This window comes from Hemicordylus capensis, chromosome 2 (assembly GCF_027244095.1).
Source record: "Hemicordylus capensis ecotype Gifberg chromosome 2, rHemCap1.1.pri, whole genome shotgun sequence".
Taxonomy (NCBI): domain Eukaryota; kingdom Metazoa; phylum Chordata; class Lepidosauria; order Squamata; family Cordylidae; genus Hemicordylus; species Hemicordylus capensis.
Genome location: NC_069658.1, coordinates 344,877,200 through 344,904,772, shown reverse-complemented (window position 1 = coordinate 344,904,772; position 27,573 = coordinate 344,877,200). Strand labels below are relative to the sequence as shown.

The window sequence follows — 27,573 nt, the reverse complement described above, 5'->3', positions numbered from 1 at the left end:
TGCGTCTGACACCAGATGCAGGGGGTGTGGCAATGACAGTAAACGGGGCTGCGCCCCCCATTTTGAAGTAACATTTGCCAAGCACTGGGCTCTCAGATGGCTGGGATGGCTTCTCCCTGCTTTCAAAGGCAGGGATAGGCATTCCTGGCCAGGCTGGGAGCTCAGTGCTGGCTGAAACCTCTCAAAACCAGAACCGCGTAGTTCTGTTTCTGAAAGGTTTCAGCTTCAGCCAGCACTGAGCTCCCAGCCTACCTGTCGGACGTCTGACGTCAGATGCGGGGGCGTGGCTGGGGAGGCGGGGGCCGCCAGCAGCAGCCTGAACAAGAGTTGCTGGCATCCTCGCTATGCCACTGGATAAGGGGTCAAATGACACTTGGAGTGACATGGACGTAAATATATTTAACATATTGTATTTTAAAAGAAATCAACTCCATTAGTTCACATTGGCATCAGAAAGCAAGGTTTAACCTAATGCATCTGACAGCATTGCCTAAGTGCTGTCCAATATGAGCAAACTTCTGCCCCCAAATGTAAATATTCTTATGGTAGGTAGGTAGGTAGGTAGGTAGGTAGGTAGATAGGAAGCTCAGTTTTTTAAAAAAAAAAACTTTATAAAATTGTTAGTGACTTCTGTGCTTATGTTTATCTGCATATAATTCTGCAATAACTGTATAACATTAGCACAAATTGCTCAAGCTAACAAAGGCTAATAAGAGAGAGACAGAGAGAGAGGATGAAGAATAGGGTCAGGGACACTGCATCTGAGCACCTCTGTTGCTACACAAATTTCTGCTGCAATGCTAGTTCCTTCATACCATACATCTTATTCCTAGATGTATCTGCAAAGCATAGAATTAAGCTAATCTGCTGGAATAATGTCTAACAATTGGTCTTTTGTGGTGTTAATTACTATAGCTGTGGATGTGTTCATATTGATTATCTCAGATAATTGTGCATTCATAGTCCATCTGACTCAGTTATGAATTTATGGACAAAAATAATTCATATTGATATGCATACTAAGTTTATAAACAAAGGCTAGAGAATTTGTAAACACATCCCCAGGGACTTGTTTTCAGAATCCAGATGTGCTGATATTTTGAAGAAATTCTCTCAAAAATGTCATTTGTGAGTAGACTGTACTCTATAATCTAGATTAAGGTATTGCAAAATGTCATTGTTAGAAATACATATTTTGCTGTCTCGTGTTTCCTGACAACAGCTAGGTCAATTTACATCAGATTTTGTTTCGCAAAGACTACCCTGAACTGATATTATGTCATGAATCAGTTTGAAACAAATGTTTCAAAGCTGAAGTATAAACTGCTACAATTAGGATTTACAACAGAAATCATGGCAAAGTTACTAGTTGCTCTCCTGATGCTTCAATTAAAAAGGGTCCTGTAGACATGAACAAGGCAGATATCACTGTGGCCCATACCCAGTTGTAATCCTTTAAAATGTCATTTAATCTGCATTTTTGTTGCGGCCTCATTTTCCTCCTAGCACAAGCCCTTGGATTTGCCTATTTCACTACTAACACTTGTGACTCACATAACTGAAAGCAGGTCCCTGTGACTTCATTGTGCTTACTTCCACATTACGCGATTACAGAAACTGGTGTTAGAGAATTAAAGAAAGATGAATATGTGATAGTAAACAACATAATAAGGCCACAAGGCTATGCACACTTACTTGGGAGCAAGCCATGCTGAACATAGTGAAACCTACTCCCAAGTAAGAGAGCACAGAACCAAGTTAAAGGTTTGGCAGACCAGCATTTCAGAACTAAGGATCACTAGGCGACTGCAAGATTATCTGGTCTGATGGATGGAACTGTGGTATTTTGAAATACATGAGCGTAATGATAGACTATATTAAAAGCCGGTACTTCAAAAACAAATGACAGTCCTTCATGAGGTGAGGTGAGGAAGGCAATTTGCAACTTTTAATTCTACACAGCAATAAGAGTAGCAGCCTAGTTCAGCAACTTGGAGATTGATTTCCTCCTTTGGCTTAACTTAATTCAATAAACATTACAGATTTTCCAGTCCCATGCAGTTCGAAGGGGGTTCCCATCACCTTTCCCTGAGAAAACGCAGGAGGTCAGGCTCATCAATCTCAGGTTGCTCACCATCACCACTCTCAAGCCAACCCTAAACGCAGAGCACCCCTCGTTGGCACGCTTCTGCTAATCCACTTCGGGCTGCAGCACCAATCGATGGACAAGTGCATTCATTCAATTAAAAGTTGGCCGTGAAATCAAGGCAGGCGGGAGGCTCGCTGAGGCCGGCGCTTCGCGGTCGCCCGCCCTCCCTCGCTTGTCGCCTCGCGGAGCACATCTCGGGGTCCTGATGCAATTCGGCGCCAGCGTTGATTGGCTGCCACCAGCCCTTGCCCAGGCTATCTCTGCCCACGCCAATGGCTCCTCGTTCAGCCACTGCAAGCAAGGTGCCGCCGCTACGGAAGCCAGGCAAGTGGCTCTGCCGCCCATCCCAAAAGGAGTCCAGCCGCGAAGCCAACGCAACACCCCTTCAGTAAACATCCCTTACGAGGGAGCCGCTAACAGGAAAGTATACAGATGTTTGGCAACAGTTTTAAAATGGCATTGCCTAGAATGATAATGATGATAAATAAGAAGCGCGTGAGGAGGGCAGGGACGTCGTGCGTGCGCGCTTGGCAGCACACCTTCGGCTTTAAGAAGCGCGCGCACACACCACCCATCCTAGGGTCACCCACCTCCGGTCTACGCTACAGCATAAGAAGCTGGAAGAAGTCAAAGGCTAGACAAGGCGGCGAGAACGTGCCTGTACTCACCAGAGCTACGCACTCATCACTCCCCCGTTCCAAGCCACACCGAGCTCGCGAATAAGTCCCAGGTCTGGGGTAAATCCTTGGCAGCTCTGCGCGCCGCACAATCCACCTCAGATACCGCTCTCCCGCCCCGCCAGGTGCCCAGAAGCTCTGTTCTTCTCCTCAAGCGCCCCCCGCCTCGTCCAGTTTGCATCCGCGCTATTGCCGTTGCTGCAAGAGGCTGTGTTCCCCGACTTGTGCCGCACCTCGCCAGGCTGAGAAGCTCTAAGCCGAGCGCACCGCGAAGGAGCGCACAGCGCCGCCTAGCGGCAGCGCGCACGCGCCGTGCATATGGGAAGGATCGGAATGGCCCCCTCCCGCCTTAAAACAAAAAAACAAAAAACACCCCTCAGCTGAACCGAAACGGAGCGCGCGGCTTGCTCAGGACACGTGTTGAGTTGGAGCCCAGCAGCCGCAGGCAGCCAATAGGGGAGGAGGCCGCTCTCCGAGCAGGCAGGTGCAGCAGCGGCAGCCGCACAAAGTAGTGATGTCCCTGTTCTCCTATCGCAGTCTGCCGCCTCCTCCCTCCCTTTGCCCCATTTACACGGTGGCTGCATTTGAGCCAGCTCTTGCCTTTAGGGCACTGACTGGATGGTTCCCTAAAACGCCTCTCGCAGACTTTCGTGTACACAATTAGGAGAGAGAAGAGCCATCTTGCTCGAGGTCTGTGTGTGCAGCTACTGGTTGCTTTCCTTGGGGAAGGAGGAAGAGCAGAAAAGAGCCCTGTTGCCCAGGTTCTTCACTAGACTGGACTGACTCCCCATGGTTATGAAGAAATACACGTAATAAAAGAAACAACGGAAGGGGCAAGGAAATGCACCTGAAAAGTGAAGGAGCATGAATAAGGCATCCTGGGAAATGGGTGACAGAAAATAGAGATCTGGCACCAAACATTTTGTTGAAAGGAGACCTAAGGAGTGAATGAGTGTGTGTGTGTGTGAGTGAAAGAGAGAGAGAGAATCAATACAGAACAACCAGAACTTAAATACAAATAGCCTACTATATTGAAAATTATTTTTATATTAATCCAATAATAATAATAATAATAATAATAATAATAATAATAATAATAATAAAAAATTTTTAATTTTAGAAACACTTTAAAAAAGCGCTTAGTGCTTGTCAGTTATCCTAGTGCCTTTTCATTTATTGCCAGAATGTGTGGCCATGGGAGCAAGTTTGCTTCTTACTGAGCAATTCATCTTCATAAGTAAAACGTTACAGACATTTTCTTTTTAAAAAAAGAAAAGAAAACTAAAAGAACTTAAAATCCAGGGAGGTGGCTGGAATATCCAAGAAGAGGCCAATCTCCCCCACAAGAGCCTGTGGCGATGGTCCTGGTCATATAACTTTATTTGCACCCTCTGGATCATTGTGTTTGGCAAGAGGATGATACTAGGGACTTCTAATTTGGAAAAAAAAAAGAGAAGATCTAGATTGCTCAAGTTACAGATGGGCAACTGTGTAAGTCTGTTGCAGCAAAAACAAGAGAGAGCCCCATAGCAGCTTAAAAACCTTTAAAAGTGGGGAGAAATACACTTCAGACATCACATTAGTATTCTGGCTCCTCTCCCATTATACCAATTTCCTCCTTTCTTTCCTAGTTTGTCTAATTATAGTTTGCTGCAATGTCTGAATCAGGAAAACTATAGTTAGTGCTAAGAATATCACTAACCACAGTTTGCCTGATTTGGACATCACTGCGAAAATATGGTTAGGCAGACCAGGAGAGGCAGGAGCAAACTGGTGTGTAGGAAAGGGAGACGAGGGAGCATACACATCCGGATCCTCCAAACCTTCAATGTCTTTATTGAGCCTTTGTTGTAGGTACACATTCCTTTTATGTGTACATTTATAGGGAAATGTTTTTTAAAAAAATTTGTCATCAATTGTATAGGGGACCATATATGCAGAGGAAAAAGTATACACTTAACTGAAAATGTTGGAGACATGAGAACAATGCTGGTGTTTAATGTATTTGATTATCCTGTTTAGCAATCAAAATGTATTGGGAAAATATTGAAAGAAATAGAAAACATTGTTAGTAATGTCTGGAGCATGCACCATTATTTTATTAAGATGTATGAAAGGAAAAATGCAATAATCGGATAAAGAGCTGTCATTAAATGTACTGATAGCAGCAAAAATTGCAATAAATGTATGGTGCAACTGCATTTGGAATTCTGCTGATCGTACAGTTCTGAGCATACAGTTCCCTCTCCAATAATAATAATAATTGTAGCATTGGAAAAGGTGCAGAGAAGTGTAACTAAAATGATCAAGGGTTTGGAGCATTTTTACTGTGAGGAAAAGCTAAGGAGTTTGTGCAGTTTAGGAACATAGGAAAGATAGGAACATAGGAAACTGCCATATACTGAGTCAGACCATTGGTCTATCTAGCTCAGTATTGTCTTCACAGACTGGCAGCGGCTTCTCCAAGGTTGCAGGCAGGAATCTCTCTCAGCCCTATCTTGGAGAAGCCAGGGAGGGAACTTGAAACCTTCTGCTCTTCCCAGAGTGGCTTCATCCCCTGTGGGGAATATCTTGCAGTGCTCACACATCAAGTCTCCCATTCAGATGCTACCAGGGCAGACCCTGCTTAGCTATGGGGACAAGTCATGCTTGCTACCACAAGACCAGCTCTCCTCTCCTAAGACCAGCTCTCCTATCCAGTTTACTGCAGGGGGGGAAAGCTCAACTAAGCCAGGACATGAAAGAGGTTTATAGTTATGGAAAGTGGAGACAGACCGTCTCTCTCTTTTAAAAAAAATAATAAATATGTTTTATTTAAATCTGTATTTTTACAGATATGTTTTAAAATATGTTTTATACAGATTTTTTTCATTCTTTTGTTCATTATACAATAACGGGGCTACTCAAGTTGATTAGCAGTAGGATTAGGAGTCAGAACAAACAAAATAAAGTACTTTACACAATTCATTATTAACTTATGGAATTAACTACCACAGGATGTAATGATGGACAGTAAAAATGGTTAGACAATATAATGGAGGATAAGTCTATCAATAGCCATTAGCCATGATAGCTAAATGGCATTTCAATATTCAAAGGCAGTGTTCTTCTAATGCCAGATGATGGACACACAGAAACTGAGGGAGGACTTTTGGTCTCAAGCCCTGCCTAAGAGCTTTCTAGACCCATCTGATTGTCCTCTATTGGAACAGAATGCTAGACTGCATGGATTCTGGTGTGATCAATTGGGGCATCTCTTATGTTTTTAAAAGGAAAGTGAAGGAAGAAGGAAAGGAGCAACAGAACTTTAAAAATCTTTCCTGTTTTGTCCACTTCCATATCAACCTTCATATTCATCATATAAATGTAACAATTCCACTTTTCAATAATTTATGTTTCTTACAGAGCACATCACCTGAAAGGAACGTACTGTACTTAATTTCAGTTCTGAGATTCATGCAGTAACTTCATTATTCTATCTCAACATTTTCTGATATGCCAGTTTAAAATCTGGCCTAGATTTATCATCCTGTGTTTTTAATTTACTTTGAGACAGTCATCCTTCATGGCTAGGTGCAAATTATATATATATACCAAATTATATATTTGTATAATTATATAATGGGACAACTAGATGGAATATATCCCTTCCTTTTTTCATACATAAGTTTGTAGCTGAATACATTAAGATCTAGTTGGCAAATATATTAATCACACTATCTACAATAATGCCACAATTATAATGCCAGGCTTATGTGGTGTGTGTGTCTGTGTGTGATTATAAGATACTATGCTTCAAAAACGTTTTCACATTTGGAAACACAATTGTGATCTGCTTCATACAGAGAACCATTCAGACACGCATGACTCTTGTTACAGCAATCTGCCTCTGCCATAGTATGGTTTTCTTCACACCACTGCAAAATATTCCTGTTCATAGTTTACAACAGTGTGTGGAAAGCTATGTGACAGCATCCAATACACATGATGTGCTGTTTTAAACCATGCATCACCATTTGGATTCAGTCTTATGTGGCCTCCATGCTGCTCAGTGTTTGTCTGAAACAGGCCTGTCAAAATGGTTCACTGTTTGATGCCTGCATTGCAATTAGCATCTCCTGCATCACAAGACTCAAGAGCACTGGTACTTATTTCTGTTCTCCTCTAAATAGCTGTCTTCTTCCCTGACACTACAGAGCATTGTGTTTTCTACATATTTTCCCCTAGCTGGCTTAAGATGTCTTACAAATATTGCTGGCTTGAACTCATCCTTGAAGTGGGCATGGGTACAGTTCTTTAGGTATAAATGGGCTTTTTTACCTTATCAGTTTGCTGGGCAATAGGCTTTGAATTTACCTCTGAACTGGGTGGCAAGGAAGGAAGTCGCCATGCTCAGCAGCATCAAGGAAGGAGACAGCTATTTAGAGGGAACAGAAGCAGTTCCTGAATCTTGAGATGCAGGATGTGCTAATTGCAATTCAGGCATCAAACTGTGAAGCAAGGCTTCTTAACAGCATGCTTCTCCATCAAGGATTTTGACAGCAAATCCACCAGTGGAAGATCCCCCCACGCCGCTTTTGTGTGATTTACTGTTAAATACATATACAATTTCCATTGTATTTGCTATGCCCACTTGCTCATCCAGAAAATTTTCTTATGTTTTTCCCAGAAAAGCATTCTGTATGCATTGCCTTATATTGTTGATATGGCCAAATGAGAAAATCCATCTGCAATTAATGTTTTTCTTGCAACTGCCTTGTTTACACTTAGAGTAGTTTGGAGAAATGGTTTTTCTTTTCCCTAGAAGGATCCTTATGAAACTTTAATACCGTTGCCTCAGTCTATTGCCAATGTGTGCCCCAATGCACACGTTTGACATGAGCAGGTACCCTCATTCATTTCAATGGGGGACTTAAGTCTGCACATAGAAAGGGAGCTCTGCAGTTCTGCTAGTCCGTATACCATCTCCCTTAACACAATAGCCTTATTCAGACATTACTAGAAAGGACAGTGTACTCATGTACACCATCCTAAGAGGGAAGTCCCATCCCACCTCGGCTGACTACCATCCTTCCTCTATCCCCCTCCAGAGAAACTCATGCTTAGAAGTGTTTACAGCCGTTGTCTGAAGCAGTGAAGGCTGTAAGCATGATGGCAAGTACTTCCATGAGCAGGATACTTGGGGTGACATTGACATTTGAGATGACCTGGGCTGTTCCTTGGCTTGCCTACTCACCTGAAATGGCCCTCCAGTCAAATACTGATTAATACATTTAAACTAAACCACACTCATCGGCAAATGACCAATCAAGAGGTGACCATCCTAAACCAACTTCAGTGAGAAGTTGGTGAAAAAAGGCCACACCATGGCCAATCAGGTGTGACCCTCAAAATTCCTACTTGGCCCCCACATGGCAAGCGGATTCCCTGCCCTGAAATGGGTGGGAGGGAGGGCTGCTCAGTCTAGGGAAACTAAGAACCAGTGTTGGAGCTTGCTGTGCTTGCTTCAAGGGGCCAAAAGCACAACCACACCTCTCGATCACATGAAGTGGCAGGGAGTGGCAGAACCCACCCAGTCCAATTCCTATGCCACATTGCTGACATACTTACATCTCTAGGTGTGTGACAAGGTTCCGTCAGCCCAGCCCTGCCTTCCCCTCCACCATCTCTTCCCTAGCTAACTCTCCTGCATGTTGCTTCTTTGCTGCTCATGGTGCAGTGCTTAGAGTACTGGCTCTTGGCATTATGTGCCACTGCTGCCCCCAGCACTGCTGCCTCTGTCCCCATAGAGAAAAGGAATAAACTGACATTACTAGTTTAATGAATCTAGCACCTGAAAGACTCTGCTGTCTCTTCTACAACATCAAATTGACAGGAGATCCAAGAGGGGAAAACACTGAATTGCAAACTGGATGACTGAGGGAAGGAATACAGATTGGGTTATGAAGGGAGGCAATTGTATTTGATTTCAGATATTCATATACTTTGTTACTGTCATCATACCTTTTTAAAAAAAAGGGGAAAAAAACCCCATATGTATATCATTCCTCAGTATGTCCAAAGTATCTAGTATTTTGATGAATTCAATAGATCAGGCCTGCTCAACTTAGGCTCAGCCACAGCAGCCAATAGCCAGGGATTATGGGAATTGTAGGCCAACATCTGCAGGAGGGCCGAAGTTGAGCAGGCCTGATTTAGATGAATAAACACAATCAGGAAAAATGTTCAGATAATCTAAGCAATAGTTACTCAATTCACACATTATGTTTAATGCACATACAATCTGTGTACACATGTACAGATCTGTATGTGAATACAGTTATTCACACATACAGCATACATACGTCCTCTCTGTATCCTGCATATGAGGTGGTCTGTACCCAGGTTCATGTGTAAAATGAATGCATTATGTTTAATTATGTTTAATTATGTTTTTGTCTTTCATTAAAAAACATCTACATGAGTACAAATATCCGTACACACATACAATGTAATATATGAATAGGGTTAGTTTTGATTAAGAAACTGAGGAGGAAGTGCTAGAACATGCCTAGAAAGGAACAAAAACTAGAGGGGGGAATTACAAGGAAGAATGCCTTTAATGCCAGTTTTCAGCCAAAGTGTGAACTTCTAAAGGTGTGAACATCTATAGGTGTAAGGTGAACTTCCAAATTCTAAATTGTGCAAGCAATTACACAATATATTGCTATAATGTAACAAGGATGGGTTTCACAAAAAAGGTCCCATCACAAATAAAAGCAGAAGTTGCTGACAGCAAGACCACCAGACAGACTGTTGTCTTTTTAAATTGCTGACTATTTTTATCCTTGCTAGTAAGATTCCTTATCTAGGATGAATCTTATCTTCACAGAGACGTTTCTATTTTCTTTTTGGACTTGAACACTGGCACAGTTGAGAAAGATGAAAATAACAAGCTGCTTCTCAGGCCACTCAACAAAAGTCTTCAGTCAGGATAGTTACAAGAAATACAGACCATAGCCTAAAGGGCTTTCATTGCCCTACTCTCCAGAGCAATGTTTCTGTGGAAAGAATTTGTATTATCACCACCCGCTGGAATGTATGGGGTGTGTTTCATTGAAATAGAACATTATAATACAAAATGAAGCTTTAGTTCTTCTGGCTTGACAGAGCACATCCAGCTTGGGAACTGGGAAGTAGATAAAATTAGGAATAGCTGCAAAGGCTTAAATAGAATAATTAAGAAATGACCAATGAAATTAATGAGTAACAGATATAAAAGGAGATTTCTTTTTAAACACAGTGTATCATTATACTGGACAAAATAATTCTCAGGAAAAATGGAATAATAATAATAATAAACAGGTTTTGAAAAATATTAAATAAATTAATGGAAGATAGATTAATCAAACACATAACACAAGAAGAGTCCTGCTGGATCAGGCCCAAGACCCATGCAGTCCAGCATCCTGTTTCACACAGTGGCCCACCAGCTGCCTCTGAGAAGCCCACAGGCAAGAAATGAGGGCATGCTCTCTCTCTTGCTGTTGCTCCCCTACAACTGGTATTTAGAAGTATCTTGCCTCTGAGGCTGACTAGTAGTCATTGATAGACCTGTCCTCTGTGAATTTGTCTGTCCCTTTTAAAGCCATCCAAGCTAGTGGCCATCCCATCCCATGGCAGAGAATTCCATGGCAGAGAACCCCATAGATTAATTATGTGATGTATGAAAAAGTTGATCCTTTTGTTGGTCCTAAAATTCCCAGCCTTCAGTTTCATGGGACAACCCCTGGTTCTAATGTTGTGGAAGAAAAATTTCTCTCTGTCTACTCTCTCTACTCCATGAATAATTGTATACACCTTTATCATATCTGTTCCTACCGTGCAGTGCTGCACTTTCCCCAGAGTCAGTGGGCTTAGCAAATAGAATTATAGAGAAAGTACTGGGAAGAACTACACTTCCCAGCTCTTTATATGCACCTTTCAAGATGGTTCTGGAGCTCAATTAGCCACTGAGAAAGGCACAGCACAGCAGTCAGCGGAAGCGGGAAATGGCTCTCCCAATGAAGCAGTAGCGACTGGTGAATCCTGACCTGGGGGTGGGGAATGAGGGTGGCAGAATATCACTTTAAAAACCAGCAAACATGCCCACCTCCAGCACCCAGCACCCTATGTGCCTCAGTGGCAGCCAACCCAGCATCCTGTGGGGAGGGTGCCCGACATCCATGTGGCAAGGGCAGGGCACCCATCACACAAGATGGTGGGTTGAACATCACCAGGCACACAGGATGCCAGGTGCAGGTGGTAGGTAAGTTTACCATTTTTAAAAGTTAAAGAAACCCTGCAGATTAGCACTGAGGTGAACCACATCCTTGCTGACATTAACTCCACTGATTGTGAGATTTGCCCTAGGAAAGAATTTATTCCTGCTTGAATAAAAATGGACAAATCTGTGAAATAATCACATTTCACTGGATACCAGTATGGATAGTTTTGTCTTTTCTGCTAGGCAGACAGTTGCATGGTGATAGTAACAAGTGTATAGCTCATTTTGCAGTTTGAATGGCAGTGATAAGGCAGAAGAGATTTTTTTTTACACTAGTAATCTAATTTGCTGATAAGAAACTTCAGTGAAGCTGTTAATTGGACAGCCTGTTAAGCAGTCATCTATCATTAAACGTTCTGTACAAACATCCATTCTTCTTTGGACAGGTGCAAATGTTCTTGCAGCAGTGATGAAGTACTTGGAGGTAAACAATATTAAATTCTAAATGAGTACATCAAATTTGGCTTTGCATTTAAATTCTGAGTCCAATTAGCATTTATTTATTATTACATTTCTCTATTGCCAACACTTTATCTCCAGGTGGTATCCAAATAAAAAGCAATTATGATTAAAAAACCCTTTAAATTAATAAATTTAAAACACAACCAAAATCTAAACAATCAGTTAAGTACAGCCAGATGTGATGATAAATAAATTTGTCTTCAGGGCTCTCCAGAAGACAGGCAAAGAAATCAGTCCTCTCATCTTGGCAGTGAATGCATTCCAAAGTTCAGGAGCAGCTATCAAAAAGGACAGACTATGGGTAGCCACTAACTGACCTGGCAGCATCTGTAGACAGACTTCTTTAGATGATCTTAACAAGAGGTGGGATCTATACAGAAGGAGGTGCTCTCTTAAATGCTCCAAGTGAAAGCCATTCAGGGCTGTAATCTGTCTGTCTGTCTGTCTAAGATAATTATCAGCACTTTGTATTTTGCCTGGAATCTTACTGACAGCCAGTGCAATATTTTTAGAACTGGTATAACATGGCTTCTTCAAGATCAGCCTGGCTGCTGAACTGTGTATTAACTGAAGTTTCTGGATTACATACAAAGGCAGCCCTGAGTCCTACATGGAGTGCATTGCAGTAGACAAGCCTAGAGGTGACCAGCATGTTCATATTCACCACTGTTTTGAGGTCATTTTAACCCAGAAATTGTCACAGCTGGAGCTGATAGGAGGCATTCATGGCAGTAGTTGCTTCCCTCACAAACACAAAGTGATCTTATATAGATCACTTTGTGTTTGTGAGGGAAGTTTATTCAAAAACAACTCCATTTTCTCTTTCTCCTTCCCCTCCCTTCCCCTCTCTGACTCACTGCCTCCCCCCACCCCCACATTCTCTACAGGATCCCCATCGGGATAAACTTCTAACCAAAACATAAAAGATAATGGATATAATAAAATACATCCCTCTCCTTTATAACAATCAGAATTAAATTGATTTAAAATCCAGTAACAAAGTCTTGAAGTCTTTTAGGTGGTCTCCTGTCGCACACACTTCTTCTAATGCTTGGATTCTGTGGAAAAGAAGCTGTTAGTGATTTTCTTTCCGGTAGGTAACTTTCATCAGCCTCCTTTGTGAAGCCAAAACTGGAGGTAAGATCAAAGTCCTCTCCAGTCCCTCTCCCAAGACCAGACTCCCTTCCCTTTTTTCTCATAGTATGCATGCTGGAAAGTCTCAAACTGTTCAATTTCTTTCCATCATCCAATATGACAGAATCTCCTTGGATTTTGATTATTTGTTGTGGTCCAGAATATCAGGAACATCCCTTTCTCACTTTATAAGGCAATCTTACTTGAACAAAGTCCCCCACCAGTGTCCCCTAACAGGGATTCCCAGATACTGTTGACTACAACTCCCAAAATCCCCCAGCAAAAGCCATTGCAGCTGGGCATTCTGGGAGTTGTAATCAACAACATCTGGGAATCCCTGTTAGAGGAAACACTGTCCCCCTAAGGGGGGACACTGTCCCTCCATGCCATCTCACCATGTCAGGGTGAGATGGCATGGAGAGCCCTATCAGGTGTTGCCACTGGGTAAGTTTGGTGGTAGCGTTGCATTCTCTCAGCAGTTCAAATGGTGATTTTCCTGTAGTGGAATGCTCAGTAAGCAAATAGGGTTTCACAGATTGCCTCTTTCCAGGGTTGTTGTTGTGTAGAAGCCAGTTGTAAACTTCCTTTCACTAATCTGTTCATTCTTTCCACTAAGACAGTCCCTCAAGGATGGTACAAGGAAATAGTCTTGTGTTTTATCCCATGGTTATGCAAGTATTGCTCCATTTCAAATGAGGTAAGCTGTGTCCCATTGTCAGTCACCAGTTCTTTAGGAAGACCTTATCTCATAAAACCTGCAGCCATGAACTGGATCACCTTGTTTGTAGTAATGTTGTTAGCAAATGAAACTTCTGGCCACTTGGAATAGTAATCTACCATCACTAAAACAAATCTTTGTTTTGTGGGTTGGTTATCTATTATATCCAGAGCAAGTTTTCCCCAGGGACCATTGGGATATTCTACTGGAGTCAAGAGAGTGGCAAAAATCTTTTTGTGATTTGTCAGATGCAGCACAAGCCATACAGTGCCTGATTATATCTTCAATATATTTGTCCATACCTGGCCAAAAACGTTATCTAATTTGCCTTTTAGTCAAGCTTATGCCCAGGTGACCTTCGTGGGCAATTTTGATCACTTTTGTTTGTAAGGGAGCCGGCACTACCGGATCAATCCTGAGCACCAGCTAATTGAGAAGCAGTAGCTCACTCACTATGTGCATGTAAGGATGAAGATATTCAGGTACCTTGTTTTTGCATGGTTAGCCATTAGTTATGTAAAGTTTAAGTTCTGTAAGCACTTGGTCAACGCTGAGGGCCACTTTCTATTCAAAAGATGTGATCACTCAATGAGTGAATGAAACTTTCATCCTTTTCGTCTGGGATCTCCTCTTGGCCTGGAAGTGGAAGTCAAGATAAACAATCTGCAGTTGCATTCCAAAGGCCTGGAAGATATTCCACCTGGAAATCAAAGTCCATAAATCTAGTGTTCCATTTAGCTATTCTTGAGATTGCTCAACTTGATCTCACTCTGAGTAGTAAATAAAGCAGATAAGGGTTTACGGTCTGACCTTAAAGTGAATTTTCTGCCCCAAGTAAGTCCTGATGTGCCTCACTGCCCAGAAACATGCTAGAGCTTCTTTTTCAATGACAGAATACATCTTCTTGGATGCAATAAGCTCTCTGCAAGCAAAAACAACTCTAACTTCCCTGTCCCCTTTTTGCTGAGTCAAGACAGCACCCAAACCATATTCAGCTTTGTAGGCAGAGTATCCATATTGGTAGCATTGGTAGTGCTTCTTTTCCTTTGCTGCAACTTTCTGGGGCAGTCCCATACAAGAAGACTGGGGTTGGAAAGATTTAGACTGAACAGCCTGGATTTCAGGAGGCTGGGTTTGGGGTACCAAAGAGAGTGATTTGGCACAGTGAAGAGTATTTTCCACCATCCTAGCCATCTCTATAACTTTATCCAAGGTATGTTTCTTTTCCAGTAGCAGTTTTTCATGCAGTTTGGATCAGTAAAGTTGGCAAACTCACAGGTTACACTTAAGGCATGCAATGCTGCAACATAATGAGGCTATTCTCATGATTGCAGAAAACCGGGCTAGCCTCTGCTAGCCCGATTTTCTGCAATCGTGAGAACCACCGGGCCCAGCTGCGAGACAGGTGGTTCTAGAGCGGGTAACCCACTCAAGTATGCCCCCAATCGGGTTTGTGGAGCAAGCGCTCTGCAAACCCGTTTTTTTAAAAATAGTGAGTAGCCACGGCACAGCTCCGCACCATGGCTACTCATGAGGAGACCCCTGGAGGGGAGGTGAAAAGCCGCCTCCCGGCTCTGGAGCTCTCGCCAGCATGCCCTGCGCGCTCATGCAGGGCATGCTGGAGCTTCCGGGGGCTGAATGGCCCCCGCTCCCCCCAGAACCTGCCAGCTCCGTCATGGAGCCGGCAATCGTGTGGGCAGCCAATCCGGCTGCCCAGGGCTCCTGCTGTGCTCATGTGCAGGGATTGGCCCCCGCTCCCCCCAGCCCCTACTGGCTCCATCACGGAGCCGGCAATCGTGTGGGCAGCCAATCCAGCTGCCCAGGGCTCCCTCTGTGCTCGTGTGCAGGAAGAGCGGGCTTAGCCCGCTCTCCCCGCTCACCCTTCTAAACCGGGTCTCACTGATCATGAAATCCGGCTCAGTGATTGATAGATTCACCAGGCAGTTGGGATCTAGAATAGAACTTGTAATGTTCAGCAATCACATTCAAAGTAGGGTTGATATGATCAAAGTAGAGTTGAAATGATCATATGAGGCTTGAAGAGCAGCTTCATAAGAATTGGCATCCCCTTCCAAGTTGGCAGGAAAGGGCAAATGTTTATATATTATTTGGACTTCAAGTTCCAGGCAATGAAGCAATATAGCCTTCTGCTTTGCTGGAATTAAATCTGCGGTCTGTATAGTGAGGACGTAATTGCAGAGATAGGACCTCCATTGTTTCCAGGGAAGAGCAGGTTATGCTGGGGTGGACAAGAAAAAAGGTGGTGGTGGCATCTGAGGCATGCTGCAGTGGGCATCCAGTAAATAACAGAGTCCAGGACTGATAAGGATAAAGTACCTTCAGGGGTTATGCAGCTCAGGAAGCTGGAGAAACAATCAGCAGCAACAAGAGTAGAAAGCAGTTCAGGAATGTAGGCCCAGTAATGCAATGAACTGAAGGTGCAGTTATATTCACATTCGCAAGCTTTGGAGGCTCACACATTTAGCTGATTCAAAATCTCATCACCAAATACTTAGGAACATAGACATAGGAAGCTGCCATATTGTTTTTATTTGTTGTAAACCACCCTGAGCCATTTTTGGAGGGGTGGTATATCAATCAATCAATCAAACAAACAAACAAACAAACAAACAAACAAACAAACCGAGTCAGACCATTGGTCCATCTAGCTCAGTGGGATTCAGTGGGATTCTGAACACCAGGGATTCTCAATGTTGGGTCCTCAGATATTATTGGACTTCAACTCCCAAAATCCCCAACCAAAGGCCACTGGGGCTGGGGATTATGGGAGCTGGTCCAATAACATCTGGGGACCCAACGTTGAGAATCTCTGGTCTACATAGACTGGCAGCAGCTTCTCCCAAGGTTGCAGGTAGGAATCTCTCTTGGAGATGCCTATGAAGGAACTTGGAACTTTGATGCTCTTCTCAGAGTGGCTCTATCCCCTAAGGGGAATATCTTGCAGGGCTCACACATTTAGTCTCCCATTCATATGAAACCAGGGTGGACCCTGCTTAGCAAAGGGGACACATCATGCTTGCTACAACAAGACCAGGTCTCCTCCCATTTTATAGCTGCTTCCCTCACAAACACAAAGTGATCTTATATAGATTTAACTAAGAGTTTATTCAGAACAACTCAATTTTCTCCTTCTCCTTTCCCTCCTGTTTTCTTTCTGACTCCACCCCTGACCCCCACAACTCTCTATAGGATCCTCAGTGGGACAAAGTTCTAAACAAAACATAAAAGATACTGGATAGAAAAACCAGGGAGAGGCGTGGGTCAAGAAGTACTTCCAAACTATGGATTTGATCTTTTGAATGGAGTGTAATCCCATTCAGAAAAGAGATCTATCACATCTCCAGAATTACCATCTCTTACATTAAGCACCTCCATCTTGTTAGGATTCAGGTTCAATTTGCTGTCCCATATCCAGCCCATTACAGCCTGCAGGCAAGCATATGGGGTAGTTATGCCATTTTCTGATGTAGCTGACATGAAGAAAAGGATTTGGGTGTCTGGTAATGCTGGTAATACCCTGCCCTAAATCTCCTGAGTATTTCTCCCAATGGTTTTATGTAGATGTTAAGACAGCACTGGAGAGAAAATGGAGCCCCGCTGAGGTACACCATGCAGTAGCTCCCATTTTAAGGAGAAACAATCCATAAGCCACACCATCTGGAATCTATCTGAGAGACAGAAGTGGAACCATTGCAAAGCAGTGCCTCACACTCCCAACCCCCTAGGCGATGCAAAAGGATACAATGGTCAATGGTATCGAAAGCCACTGAGAGATCCAAGAAATTAGGTACACTGCCCCTGTCAATTTCCAGATCATCAAGGGGAAAGGGTTAATGCCTCCCCCGCCACAACACACACACACGCTTACACTGTCATGGTCCCAGTCCAAATTCCCTTTGTACCTGCATTTACACCCCGCCACACACACACTTTCTGTATATAGGGAGATCTCCAAACATGATTTCCTGCTGTCTTGTCTAGCTATTCCCTGATTGTCCTTGGCTGCAAAGATGAAGACAAACATGATTAATTCTAAACAGGACAACAGCACTGTATTAGGACTAACTAAAAACCACAAAACAGTGAGCAAGCTTTTCAAGTTTCACAGACCTCTTTCTCAGGTTCGATGTTAAATTCTGGAATCTGTGTCTTAATCATGTGGGAGTGATGAGAGCAATATAATCCATATCAGTTGGTAAGTTCTAACAACATTGCATGATTAATATCCAAGTGTTGAAGAATCTTTCCTAGTACAGCTGGATCTAACTCAAAGTGGCTGTAATAACTGAATTAGTTACTAAGTCAAGGAAAGGCTGAGTAGATGCAATTCTTTTCTCACAAACAACATGTCTCACTGAAGGCAACATGCTGTGTAACAGGTTTTTTTACAGGCATTGTCTCTTCTCTAAGTTCCAAGATACTTTTCTAACTTTCTTATAGGGGACAATTCTGAATAATAGGGGACAATTCATTCAGTATTAATGCTGCACTTCTGACATCAGTTTCAATGGGAAATGGCATCATGGTCATTTTTACAGCATTTTTTAACACACCAAGTGCTCTATCTATCTATCTATCTATCTATCTATCTATCTAATTTGTACACCGCCCCAAACTTTCATCTCTGGGAGGTTAACAATAACATAAAACAAGTTAAAAACATACACAAAACTTAAAACAATTTAAACAATTTAAAAGTCAAAGACAGATTAAAACCTAAAAATTAAAAAAGCTGAAAAGGCAAGAGGGTTTTCAAATGGGTTTTTTTTTTTTTAAGTCAGAGATGGGGAGGATCATATTTCAGTAGGGAGTGCATTCCACAATCTCGGGGCAGCAACTGAGAAGGCCCTTTACAATTCATCTCTAATTTATCCTCACAATAGTCCCATTAAATAAGTTGAAAGATAGTGTCTGGCCCATGCATTATGTCTGAGCATGTTTTTAGGGTGAGGCTTTCCACATTTGAACACTTTATTCTTTGCATTCCATTAGAGATACAACATTACAGCCCCCATTTCAATGAATGGATGTTATTCATTCAGTTGCTTCCATTGTTTTCATAATCTCAAATCCAACCACAAATAACATTGGGAAGAAAACATTGGGAGCTTCTTCCCACTGATGTGAATGGAAATTATTATTATTATTTACATTTATATCCCACTCTTCCTCCAAGGAGCCCAGAGCGGTGTACTACATACTTAGGTTTCTCCTCACAACAACCCTGTGAAGTAGGTTAGGCTGAGAGAGACTTGACTGGCCCAGAGTCACCCAGCAAGTATCATGGCTGAATGGGGATTTGAACTCGGGTCTCTCCAGTCCTAGTCCAGCACTCTAACCACTACACCACACTGGCTCTCATGTCATTGTCATGTTGTTGTCAACACTGAAGCTATGTACCATGAGTCCCTATGCCCAGAAGGGCTCACCAGATTAGAGTACTTATCTCTTTCTTAGCACAGTTTTAGCACTAAATAAATATTTAGCAGTAGTGTATGGTGGAGTTCAGTAGTCACAAATCTTTGGCAGTTGTTGTATAGTATTATTCCTATCACAGAATGAGAAATCAAAAGTCAGTAAGATGATATATTTTATTAGCAGTTATATATTGGTGAGATTGTGCTAACATGGATGTTTCTCAGAAGTCATCTTTGGCAGAAGCTTAAAAAGCTAACAGAGCTAGCCTTTTTTTTCAAAGCTAACAATCTAGGCAACCAAGATTACTTAGAAATAAATAATCAATTACATGAAGTGAATGGTTGTACATTTTTTAAAAAAGACTCTGTTGCCTTTAATTATCCATCACTGACAGAAGGACATGTTTTAAATCTCCCATTTAGAACAGAAAAATAAATAGTTAAATAAGAATGATCTCAGATCCATTTAACTTGTTATCCTGCAGCCAATGGTTGACATCTAGAGTAACGAGCGGAAGGATGCTGCACTAGCACAAAACTGTTCTTGCTATGTCTGGAGCTTGCACTCCAATTGCACTATTGTTGTGCTACTGCAATCATCCTTGTGGTTGTAGAAAATTTGCACAGCTGCAGCATGCCTCATTTGTTTTAATAGGGATGTTTGTTACTGCTGTAGTGCAATTCTGCAAATCCGATATATCGATATTTAGTGCAATTTAACTTCTAGCATAAGTACAAAGAGACGAAAGTTTGGGGTGGTGTACAAATTTGATAAGTAAGTAAGTAAGTAAATAAATAAAATTTGTTTGCTCCATCAGAGGTTTGTTGCTTTGGATATTGGCCACTTATTTGGATATTGGCCACATATTTGGATATTTTTGGATATTGGCTTTGGATATTGGCTTTGGATATTTCCTGTGAATGCAGGAAATACTTCCAATAGACATATGTAGGCAGGGCTGGGCCCAGGTGTCAAGGGACTCTAGCTACCTGCCCTTCCTGTACCCTTCCTACCTGGTCCCCCCCTAAGGTTGTGGTAGGCTTAACTTGGCAGAATGGATGGGAGAGATGGCAACAATGGAATAATAATGAGCCAAAGGGGTCATTACACCATTACCAAACACAGTTTATGGGCACAGACATTGTTGGGGGGGGGTGTCAACAGGGCCCACCTGGGGGGCCAGAGTCCACGGCAGCTCCCAATCATGCCAAACCCTGAGGCTGGCAATGTATGTAGGCCATGTCGGCCCACATGATGCACATAGTTAAGCCCCTATAATATGTGACTTTGGGGTGGGGAATGGCAGCAGCACGGCTTTCACAACCACTTGTTCAGAGCACCAGTGGCAGGACTGCTTAGGAGTCTGCAACAGCTCAGGGTGCAGCATTATAGAAGGCACAATGCTATGCATCATGTGGGTCACTGAAACCAAAGCGAGGTAAATAACCCATTACAATGGTTTTATCTTCAGTGGAAAGGAGAAAAATAACTATAGAGTAGAACCAGAAGCTGTATGGAATAGGAAGAGAGAGATCACAAAAGTATTTAACAGTAAACAAGTATAAATTCTGTTCAGTAAACTGCAGTTCAAGGGTGCCTGGGATTCTAAGGGAATGACTAATATGCCACTAAGAAAGAATGCCTTGTTAGTCAAGCTCCAGAGAACCTGACATTTTGATTTGTTGGCATGAATCCTGGAGTGGTGTGTGCGTGATGTTGAGTATTGTGGGCTCTATTCCATTCAAAGGGGGAAATGGTTGAGATGACATAAACATTAATTTCACACTTATGATTTGATATAACAGATAGCGTCAAAGTCAATTTTTTTAAAGTGCACAAAACCAGGAGCTGCTGCACAGAGATGCAAAGAGAAATAAGGTTTTCTGCTGTGAGTGGTGTTGGATGTAGAGACACAGGGGTCTGCTGTAGCAGAATACTCCGAGGTATAGACACAGCAGTGGAATGCTTATACATCTGACAAGTTTCCTTTCTTGGCCAGTGCTCAGCAACCAGAGAGGCTGATAGGCCAATCCAGGGCAATGAACAGAGGCAAGAAGCCAAATCCTTTCCCTCCTCATTCATTTGATGAAAGTTCCAGAATGGCATGCTGCCCATTCTGGAAGGGAGATGGAGACTGCAGAAAATATGTGAGCAGTATGTGCATTACTAGAAGTTTCCTCTCCTCGTGAATCAACTAAAATCAATTTGTTCCTACCCACTAGGAGAATATGGGTGACTGGTGGAACAACAGGTGTTCTAATGTAATCTACGTCATGGTGGTCAAAGACCGTAATAAATATTGATTGATTGATTGGTGTTCATCTGTAGATCACTGATATAGGTTCACTCACCAACATGATGTGCAGCTGTCCCATTGCCGGAAAACTTTGTGTTCTAACTGCTAGATTTTACTGTGGGGAAACTGTGGTAGCACTACTTGCACAGCCACTCAGTCTCACCAGCATCGGGGCTGCTTATGAGTTTACAGCAGCCCTGGTGCAGAGTCATCTGGTGATGGGACAGTTGCGCATCATGTTGACCACTGTTTGTAGTTGCCAGATTCTTTGTATATCCAAGCAGATCGTCATGTATAGTACAGTGCAGGTCCAGTTCAAATAAAATTCTGACACTTCACCTAGCTTGATTTCTATGTCAGGTTATCCTATGTTGCTGCTGTCTTGATCCCAGATTCTGTTGCTGACACATGTTCATAGTTAAGGGAGTCAAAATTAAGAGAGGCTTTAATAATTGCTTATTGTGCACCTCTGCTTATAGTGGAACCACTTGGAATGATACCTGAGATGAGGGAGAATTCATTCATTCATTCATTCATTCATCATTTAATAAATGTGTATACCACCCACTACTGAAGTCTCTAGGCAGTTTGCAGCAGAAAACAAACCAAGAATGAAAACAAACCAAGAATTTAACAGTTAAAGCATAAAACTAGATTAAAATATCCATAAAAACCAAAGCTTGGCTGAAGAGATATATCTGCAATTGTTTCCTGAATGTCAACAGGGATGAAGCACCTTTAATCTCAGCTGGAAGTGCATTCCAAAGTCCCAGGGCAACCACAGAGAATACACATTTTGAGTCATCACCAGACAAGCTGGAGGCACCCTCAGACAAAACTCCTGTGAAGATCTTACTAGGAGGTGGGTTCATAATGAATGAGGCGTTCTTTTAGGAATATAGGAATATAGGAAGCTGCAGGGGCGTAACTATAATAGGGCAGGGGGAGACAGTTGTCTGGGGGCCCACTGCCTTGGGGGGGGGCCCAGAGGCAAGTCACATGACTGACTCCCCCAGCCGCACACCCACCCAGGCTTCCTTCAGATGTATTCATCCTCCGAAATTGATTTGAGTGTTAAGACCTGTAGCTACTAGAACAGCAGGGGGGGCCCATTTTAAAATCTTGTCTCTGGGCCCACTCCAACCTTGCTACGCCCCTGGGAAGCTGCCATATACTGAGTCAGACCATTGGTCTATGTAGCTCAGTATTGTCTTCACAGACTGGCAGTGGCTTCTCCAAGGTTGCAGGCAGTAATCTTGCTCAGCCCTATCTTGGAGAAGCCAGGGAGGGAACTTGAAACCTTCTGCTCTTCCCAGAGCGGCTCCATCCCCTGCAGGAAATACCTTACAGTGCTCACACTTCTAGTCTCCCATTCAAATGAAACCAGGGTGGACCCTGCTTAGCTAAGGGGACAAGTCATGCTTGCTACGACAAGACCAGCTCTCCTCTCCTTAAATACTGTGGGTCCGAACCATTAAGGGGTTTATAGGTGATAACCAGCACTTTGTATTTTTCCCAGAAACCTATTGATAGCCAGTGTAAATCTTTTAGAATTGGAGTAATGTGGTCTCTATGGGATGTCCCGGAGACCAATCTGGCAGCAGCATTCTGCACCAATTGCAGTTGTTGGACTATGTACAAAGGCAGCCCCACATAGAGAGCATTACAGTAGTCAAGACTGGAGGTTACCAGCATGTGCACCACTGTCTTAAGGCCACTCATCTCCAGGAAAGGGTGCAGTTGGTGAACCAGCTGAAGCTGATAGAAAGCACTCCTGGCCACCGCCTCCACCTGAGGTATCAGAGAGAGGGTTGGGTCCAGAAGTACTCTCAAACTGCAAATCTGTTCCTTCTGGGGTGGTGTAACCCCATCCAGAACAGGCAGATCTATCCCATTTCCTGAACTGCAGCTTTCTACAGTGAGCACTTCCATCTTGTCTGGATTCAGACAGTTCGTTATCCCTCATCCATCCTATTACTGCCTGAAGGCAGGCATTTAAGGAAGTTATGCCATTGCCTGATAAAGCTGACATGGAGAAGTAGATTTGAGTGTTGTCAGTGTACTGATAACAACCTGCACCAAATCCCATGATGATCTTTCCCAGTGGTTTCATGAAGATATTAAAAAGCATTGGAGACAACTGAGGGACACCATACAAAAGCTCTCGCTTCGTAGAGCAGCAGTCTACAAGTAACACCTTCTGAAATCTGCCCGGGAAGTATGAGCGGAACCACTGCAAAGCAGTGCCCCCTACATCCAGTCCTCACAGGCGATCCAGAAGGTCGATGATATCAAAAACTACTGAGAGAGCCAAAAGGACCAACAGAGTCACACTGCCGCTGTCAATTCTCCTTTGGAGATAATCCATTCAGGTGTGAAGAACCCTGTTATATTTATTGGCAAAACAGTATGGAAAGCAGCCATATGGAAGCAGCGACTCAGACTTTAAGATGTTGTAAGGACAAGCTCTGTAGAGGAGGAACACAAAGGTTTGCCTTATTTCCTCAGTGATGCCAAAGAAAGAACATTTCATATTAAGCATGCCAAGAACAAAAGCAGAGCTAAACCTAGGACATTACTGGCTCTCCACCGGCAGCCTGGCCTCCAGATAAGTGACTCTTCCTGTCCCACCCAACCCCATCCACCAAAAGGCTTTGTCAGCCATTCAGTTTTCATATAGAATAGGCTACTTGCATGGTGACAGCTGCTGATACTGGTGAAAAACTGGCAACTGTTGGTGACAGCATACAATGGAACAGGTATATGCTTATGCCATCAATTATAAGAGGAGTACACCGTATTAAATTTTAGTCAATACCAGGAGCAAAATGTTCTATGTATCTACGAGCAGTTCTTCACTCTGTGGATGAAAGTTAGATGATCTATGACTGTGACTGGTGCACTTTTCAGCAAATCAATCAATCAATCAATCAATTAAAAAACCTGCAGTATAGTGGTAAAGAAACCCAAATTGTGGTTTTAAAATAAACCATGTTAAATATGCTTATTTGCATTACAGATAGCTGATATGATGCTTGCATCACTACATATCCTTCCTTCCTTTCTTCCTTCCTTGCCAAGGACTGTGGAGCAGAGAGAAAAGGAGGAGAGAGGAAAGATGTGTGTAAGAAACATACCCTTCATCACAGAAAATCTTGATAGAGAACATCTCTGTTCAAGGTTTCAACATACATTAGCTGACATACTGTGCAGCATCTTGTGGGTATTGTCAGCACCACTGGGTATAGTGGGTATTGTCAGCTGCTGCATGCACATAAGAGCAGTGTTCACACAGTTGCACAAGAGTGCTGGTGCATCAACACCAGAATTTCACAACTGCAGTGGTGTGATGCTCTTTGTAATGAGCAATTATGTCCCTGAGAGTTGTGTAGCCCTCAGGCATGTACTTGTGCATTGCATAGAGTACTTCAGGGGAATGGGAGATGGGCACACACCCATGCTTCCGAAAAGAGAGTTCATTCACTTCATGCATGTTTCTTTTCACTGCACACACTTGGTGTTGGTTAGGAAGTTGGCCTATACAGTATGTTGTGCCCTATTCTGAACAGTACACTGCAGTCTGCCTGCCTATGGAATCACATCAATTTTGCCATTCCTTAAGGCTTCCCTTTTAATCTCTTCTAAGTTTTCCTAGTGTGGCTGAAACACCAGAGAGCCATTTGTCAGTTGTCCTCTATTTTACCAGTCAGTCCTCTATTTTGAGGTGCTGTCTGGAATTTGTCCAGTGGGCATCTATGTCTGGAATTTGAGGGAAGCTGGTAATTGTGATGTACAGTGGCAGCGGCACTCTTGCTACTTTATGAGCAGCTTTTGGTTATCCCCTTACCGGCTACCTAGTAGCAACATCATCCAATGGGGAAGCTGGAGGGGAAGCTCCTCAGTGCCAAGGAGCTCACCTGGTGCTGGCTGATGCTTCAAATCAGACAGGGATGCAGCAAGTAGCCAGCAGTAGAGAAGATGAAATGTGTTTGTGAGCCTGAGGGACATTGCAGTGATCACAAGAAAAAATTAGAAGACTACCACATTGTACTGTCCTTCAGTAGGCCCAGCTGGCTTGCTGACCCTGGGCTAAGTTGCTGCTGCCTGAGTCAGTTGAATCTGGTGGGAGCCGGGCCGGGCAGCCCCAGGCTATGGAGCTTGACTGCTCTCTCCCTCAGCCAGCACCAGCACACCCACAGCCTATAGGAAGCACCATGTGCCCTATGTGAGTGGAGCTATGATGGGCTGGGTGGATGGGTGGATTGGGATGGAGAATAGATGGGGGGAGAAGTTGGAAAAGCAGTTTAAGAGGGGAGGGAGAATTATTTTGGGAGCAATGGTGGAGAGGAAGAGTGGGGGAAAGGTGGAAAATATAGGTATTGTGAAATGAAAAGGCTGGAGAGGCAGCTGGTAAAGGGAAGGTTGAGGTATGTGGAAAAATTATGTGTGGAGAAATGGAGGAGAGAAAGAGTTGTGGAGATACAAGCAAAAACGTTTATTTCTAAATGTATACCCATATGGCTAAATTAATGAATGCAGATTTTATGTAAATTAGTGTCCTCTTTTGTTCTCTTTTTGGTGATTAATGCCCTCTTTTTTGCATGTTATCTTTTGGTGATGCATGATGTGGACCTGTCCACTAGGAGTCAGGACCCTGTGCATTGTGTTGCCCCCTGCCCCCAAATCCAAGTATTAAAGGTATTCTGTCCTTTTCCTTATCATACAAAGCAATATATTTTGTTTCCTATTTCCATAACATTTCCTTTCCTTCTGGAGAGCTAACAAATTTTATTGTTCTGTGCATGACCCCCTTTGGCCTTTGAAATCATTACATTAGTGGCCACTAGTGGGCATGAAGATTTTTGAAGGGCTGGAGGTGTTAGGGGACAGAGTGGAAGTATTCAGTGTTGACAAATCATCCTGTCTCTAAGTGGCAACGTATTACTGACATGCCCAGAGGAAAAGGCACAGATAAGATGGGGCTGGGAAAAGATAAGATGGGGGAGAGAAAAATAAAACCTTCTATGGATATGAACTACCAACAATAAGATAAACTTTTTAGGATTTATAGATACTTAGAGAGATAGAAAGAGTAGCAATAACATATTGTTATTGAGGCAAAGAAATACAAGGAATTCTGCAAGTGGAGAGAGGGGAACATACTCAGTATTTGCTTTTACACCAAACAGTAAGAGCATTGGGAAATAGCACGAACAATAAAATACAAAGGATATAAAGACCAAAAAGTTCCAGAAATGAAAGAATTTTCAACCTCTCTGGCAAACTTGAGAAAACTGTTGGTGGAAATCAAACTTGAGCTACATTTGGGGATCAAGAGTGGGCTTTTCTCTTTTAAGTCATAAAAAGTATACCGTATCCAGTTAGATATGATGAAACACCAAGAGTTGATTAGATACAAACATTAAATGGAAACCATAAAAGTCAGGGGGCATCTGGACAGCACCAAATTGAATCTAGTTAAGCCTTAAATGAAAAGGAGCATTAAAGAGGAAAGACAAACAACAAAAATGCAAACCTTTCAGTGCACATTATTCTATGTCAACGTGATCATAAATCCAATGCCTGTGCTATTATGTGCTTGGTAGTAAATGTGTGAGATGCATTCCAGAAAAGAAAGACCTTGTTTCTTGTCTTAGGAAGTTCACAGTTTCAAGGAAAACAGACATGTTGACAAAGAATAGAGGCAAAAGATATAGCATATTAGCAAATATACTACCCTGGGGATTGATGACATCGGTGTAAAACAGGATAACTCTCTTCGTGCAAAATGTTGCCATCCCAATTATAATTAATTACTACAATACAATGGGAGAATCCAGACCACTGTTTACTAACGGGTATTCTACCACAGTATAACTCTCTCACTCAAAATGTGGGGCTTCATAAGCCTATTTTGGGCATAATACAATGGGGAAACTGTAGTGTGCTTGGAAGCCCTGCCACTGCTGTGACATTCTCCAAAACTCATCCCTCCACTGTCCACTGAAGAGACACTGTGCGTATGGAGAGATTATTCCCAAGATTAGGACACTGGGGCTGACTTTATAACAGAGGCCAACATTCCAGCAGAACAAGTGAAGCTCCTCAGGGGGAAAGAATGTTCAACTGTGAGAGTTCCATCATTAATTCAGGCTTAGCAGGACTGGCTCCCAGTTTGAAGCATCCTTGGCAAGATGCCCTCTTATGGTCCCTTTCCTACCTGGGTGAGCACCCTTTCCAGTACTTTGGTGGTGGGTGTTGTGCTGGACATGGGTTTCTTTTCTTTCAGAGGTAATAGTTATATACATAATAACCACAAAAGCATTCTAGCTGGCTACCATGTGCCCTATTCTGCCCCTCTTCCACAATTCCCCATATAGCATTGCTCATAAA

The 27,573-nt window shown here is 42.8% G+C and overlaps 1 protein-coding gene across 2 annotated transcripts in view; it reads right to left on the bottom strand.

Moving 5' to 3' along the window:
* The window catches only part of RASGEF1C (RasGEF domain family member 1C), a 160,630-nt gene extending 157,424 nt beyond the window's left edge, over nt 1–3,206 (bottom strand). For both annotated transcript variants that reach the window (XM_053298753.1, XM_053298754.1), the window contains exon 1: nt 2,818–3,206. The gene's annotated coding sequence lies outside the window, so the exon portion shown is untranslated. The remainder of the gene's footprint in view (nt 1–2,817) is intronic.
* Nucleotides 3,207–27,573: the final 24,367 nt, after the last annotated feature.